This window comes from Dipodomys spectabilis, unplaced genomic scaffold (assembly GCF_019054845.1).
Source record: "Dipodomys spectabilis isolate Male_0828 unplaced genomic scaffold, ASM1905484v1 ptg000081l, whole genome shotgun sequence".
In the NCBI taxonomy this organism is placed as follows: Eukaryota; Metazoa; Chordata; class Mammalia; order Rodentia; family Heteromyidae; genus Dipodomys; species Dipodomys spectabilis.
In genome coordinates this window covers 5,273,898-5,279,054 of record NW_024870758.1, presented here as the reverse complement: position 1 = coordinate 5,279,054, position 5,157 = coordinate 5,273,898, and the positions used below count along the sequence as shown (strand labels likewise).

The 5,157-nt window shown below is 40.5% G+C and overlaps 1 pseudogene; it reads right to left on the bottom strand.

Moving 5' to 3' along the window:
• Window positions 1-1,014: 1,014 nt before the first annotated feature.
• LOC122110758 lies at window positions 1,015-4,802 on the bottom strand (annotated as a pseudogene).
• Window positions 4,803-5,157: the final 355 nt, after the last annotated feature.

Here is a 5,157-nt window from a genome sequence, read left to right as displayed (position 1 = left end):
CTGACTGGATTTTGCAAAGGAGATTGTTCCGTTGTTTGTGTGGAACTCTTCTTTTGGTGTTTCCCAGCAGAGTTTCTCAGATTTCATTTTAAAAATACTAGCTAAATTCTGACTTCAAAACAGTAACACAACATCCTTAATCTGTATTATTAGTAGGCTACTCCATCTTCTTCTGGAATTACAACTGATTTCTTAAACTAGATTTCTTCTTTAAGCTCAAGGTACTTGGATGAGTGTTTCATTTTTACCAGGATACTTGTAAAATTGCAAGTACCAGAAATTCAAGAAATATTATTCTAAGGACAACAATGAGATTAGAAAAAAATGTATAGGAAAGCAATTAAGGATAAAGAAGAGTTTTTACCTAAAAGAGACAAGTGGGTAGAAACAAGGATAAGAATAGGGCATTTTAGGTGGCTGTGAGACAGGAAAATAGACAACAGATGCAGTTAAATTCTGTGTTTGCGTAGACTGTTAAGTGTTTAGAATAAAAGGTTGAAAATATGTGACTCATTGAGGCTAAGTCTAGAAAGACTGACACAGTAGAAATCAGCAATGTAGATAGAGAGAGAAAAGTAGGTAGACAATGTGCACCTTATTTTCCCACTCGCAATTAACTATCAAAGGCCTTTGTGATAGCAGTTTGAGATCAAAGGTATGGCAAATGATATTTCAAAGTAAAAGCAAAAATTGAAAGGGGTTGTGAGTTTTTACACAACATAACCTCTCCCTTCTCTCCCGTAGTGGGGGGAGATATAACTCAGAGACAGATGTCACTCTTGAGTTATTGCATGCTGGAAGGTGGCCAAATACCAGTTAGAGATTAGTTTTCCCTCCATTAGTCTGAGGTAGATTACTGTAAATGAAACTTCATGTAACCTGCTCTAAGCTAGGAACACATCATTAAGCTTCAGAGTTATGCAGCTGAGAAGACCAAAGCATTTGTTTACACTGCTTCCCTGCTGACAGTCGTAAAAATACTTTAATCAATGCATGGCATCGTATTGAAATTTTTCAAGGCAATTGTGCACCATTTGAAATGCACACTAGAACAGGTACATGGGGTGAGGAACTGACGGGACTCGCGCTTCCCAGCCACGTGAATGGAATGTGGGAAAAGACCTCGGAATTCTCACAGAAGAATGGGTGCGAAAAGAAAGCAGCAGCGCAAATTCCAGTTCCCCTTCTCCGGGGACAGAGCCTATGGAAGCATCCAGAAGAGATGGATGACACAAAGAGGATGGCAATCACTAATTTGAGGAATTTATCTCATCAAATCATCCTATCGCTTCCATCACTGACCTAATTCTGCCAGGAGAAGCAGTAGATGGGCCAAGTCTCCACCATGAGCTACTAAACAACAAAAATGCAGTGAACGTGGTGTTGTCGTCCTTATGGGCAAACAAGCCATGGAACCTCTCTCCTCCCGTCACCTGCATCCACACCTCGTCCCCTAGCTTCAGCTCTAACACCAGCCCGCCCGAGACCTGATCCTCAGAGCTCATGTAACCATCCTTTGTGTGCAGGTATCACCAAAGATACCTGCACTGTCTGGGAGAACACAGTGACGTGGTAGGTGAAATAATACACCCTGGCCAAGTGGCAGGTGAATTTCCCCGTGTTGACGTTATAATGGTTAAATTCATCGTAAGGATCTTATAAAACACAATGGGAACATCAGGAGAAGGAAACTTACTTAGACCTGTGAGACCCACAGTAAGAGCACTTTTGGGTAAGGCGGGAATCTCCCTAATTTTCCCCTTTTCTCCCTGATCTCCTTACAATACTCGTATTCCCCCAACTCCTGGCTCACCCCTGGGTCCTATGGGTCCAGCTTCTCCCTTGGGACCTGGCTTGCCGATCGGGCCCACAGGTCCAGGTAAGCCCTTGGGACCCAAGGGTCCAGTGTTGCCTATTAGCCCTTCCGGACCAGTGGCACCTATGTCTCCTTTGTTTCCCTTCTGTCCCTGAGGGCCAGCCTCTCCTTGGAGCCTGGGTCTCTCATGGGGCCGATGGTCACTTTGGCCTGTGCTTCCCAGCGGGACCACCGGATCCTGGGTCACCTTTGGTGCCTTTTGCTTCAACCTTTCCATCTTCTCTTACAGAGAAAAAGAGAAGAAAGAGGAGCTGTATGAAACCTTTCCATCAAGAAGCTGACATCTGAGGGTTCCTGTTGGAAGCCAGTCTGAGAGGCAAGGCCCAGGAGATTCTTGTCTCTCCATGAACCAGCCAAAAGAAGCTGGAACTTGTTTTTGTTTTGTTACTTTTAGTTTTCTTTTCTTTTTATCTTGTTTGTTCATTTGTCTGTCTTTGGTAGGGTAAGGGTGAACAAATGCATCATTGGTACTCACTGGACACTACGTTGAAAATGAACTATACATCTTGTGGGTGAGAACAGGAGGGAAAAACTGTGAGAGTGAGGGAAGAGGTGACATCCAAAAAGAAATGTGCGCTTTACCTGACTTATGTAATGGTAACCCCTCTGTACATCACCTTTATAACAATTTTTTTTTTTTGGGTCCAGTCGTGGGGCCTGAACTCTGGGCCTGGGCGCTGTCCCTCAGCTCTTCAGCTCAAGGCTAGTGCTCTACCACTTGAGCCACAGCACCACTTCCGGCTTTTTTCTTTTTGCTTATGTGGTGCTGAGGAATTGAACCCAGGGCCTCAGGCATGCAAGGCACGCGCTCTACCACTGAGCCACCTTCCCAGCCCAACCTTTATAACAATTTTTTAAGCCAGAACTGGAGCTCTGCTCACCAGCTTTGAGTGAGAGGGGGATGAGAGACAGTGCTCACTTCAAGTCCCACAAAGCAAATTAATAAACTTTGTAATCGATTAAAAAATAGAAAAGAAAAGGTACATGGGATGAAGCTATTCTTGATGAACAAATACTCCCATTTCTAACTATGACATTTACAGGCCTAAAAACCCAGCTCTCTTCTCCAAACCAGATTCAGTGTAGTAAATTCCTGAACAAGAAAATAAGTACTTTCTTTCCTTTCTTCCCTCCTTTTCCTATCTCGATCTCCATAAAATTGAGAATTTATACTCATTTTCTGTTTCAGAAATACTGGAGTCAATTTGGGTTCAAGTTATGACAGGAGAGTGTGTTCATGTGTGTGTGTGTGTGTGTGTGTGTGTTTACCAGGAGATAAACTGAAAAAAGCAATATCTGTGACATTTAGTGAGGGCTATAGAAGATTACTAAATGTTTGTACTGATGTCCAGATTCATTGTTAAGACTATCTGAAACCTTTCTAAAAGATGGTGATGAGGGAAGTAAATGTGCCATTCTTCTGTGATGCCATTCCTAGTAAAGACAAAAGCAAACTCAGAATTACCAACATCGCTTAATACAAGAAGAAAAATGAAAATACACATTATCTGAAGAGGAAGACAGCTAGATGTGGTGTAGCTCTTGTGCAAGGCCTCTTTCTGGTAATCCAAGTGGAGGTGCCTCCTTGTGGGTATAGAATAAAGCACCAGTGAACAAGTGAGCAAGCATGGATACGTCAGAATTCATTTAATGTCTATGTGAGTGTGGTTATCAGAGTTGGAATATCAAACGTTGTAATTTTTGTATCCCTTGTCAGCCAGTTTTCTAGACTGTTATCTCAAGATAAGTGGATTCTATTCTAGTTGTTTTCATTACCACATCCTACATCTATTCCATGAGTGAATCTGGTTTTATCCTAAAAATACATGTAGTATGTGAGCCTTTCCTCTAAAGATCTGGTTTGTTCCTTCTTATAAAGTAGCCTCCTGAAGCAGCAGCTTCCTACACCATTTTTCTCCCTTTCTTATTACATTCTCTTTGGTCTAATTTGCACATACTACGTATAAGGTAGTAGATATCAACAACGATGTATCTCATTATAATTCTATTCCTAACAAATATCAGTGTTTGAAATGGATGTTTATATGTCTTTGTATGCCTATAAGTATAGTCACACAGAAAGTATATTTTACAAATTGTCTCTCCCACTAAAATGTAAATTCAAAGAAACAGAAGTTTCATCTCTTTTGTTCTCTGGTAGATTTCTAGTACCATGAACAATGTCTGGAGTTGTCAAAAGTACTGCTCAATAAATAGTACTTAAATGAACTTAGGCTCACATAAGCACATTTACACCTACTCTTGTATTATCTCACCCACTTCTGTCTCAGATGATGCCTCCTGGTATAAAACCACCATAACAAAGCAAATCAAATACCTACTATATACCAGAGTCTATATAAATAAGTATGAAGTTCATGTTTCAAACAATGAAAACAAAGGTACCAGAATGCATAATAAGCTGAGCACTGGTGGCTCAAGCCTATAATCCTAGCTATGCCTGTAATCACAGCTACTCAGGAGGCTGAGATCTGAGGATCGTGGTTCAAAGCCAGAATGGGCAGAAAAGTCCATGAGACTCTTGTCTTCAATAAACCACAAAACGGAAGTGGCTCTGTGGCTACAGGTTCAAGGGTGTTACACTTGAACTGAAATGCTCAGGGACAGCACCCATGCCCAAGTTCAAGACCTATGACCGAGAAAAAAATGCACAAAATCAAAAAGCAGAATAAAGATTAAGGAATGTCAAGGAAGAGGTCCAAGGGTGGTGGCTATTAATATAGAATCAGACTGAGACAGAGGTCAGATGGGCAAAGGATATCAATAAGTTATGGAGCAATGGTGTCACTTTTTCTAGCCCATGAGAATGCTAGTACATAACTATATATATATATGTAGGGAAAATTCCCATATTTAAGACTTACCTCAAATTGCATGATAGGTAGAAATACCACCAAGTCTGCATTATCTAAGATAAAAGTTTGAAAATTGCAGTTCTGCTGGCAGGACTAATGCACTGTAACATTCAAATTTTAGTTTTACTTCTGTTGGCTGACTTCTAAGTAAACCAGAAAAAAAAATTCTTTTCATAAGTTATTTTAAGAAGGCAACCATATAGATGCAATAATGAAAATAAATTTTCATTGTAATTAACTTAAACTTTAAAAATCATTTTTATAAAGAAAATAATTTTATTTAGCTCATGCATTTAAAGACTGAAAGTCCAAATAGTACAGTGCAGGCTGTCATAGAAGCCTATTGGTAAAAGAATCATGTGCAGCACTGGGCACTATAGTGTGTCCTGTGAGTATTCTCTAGGA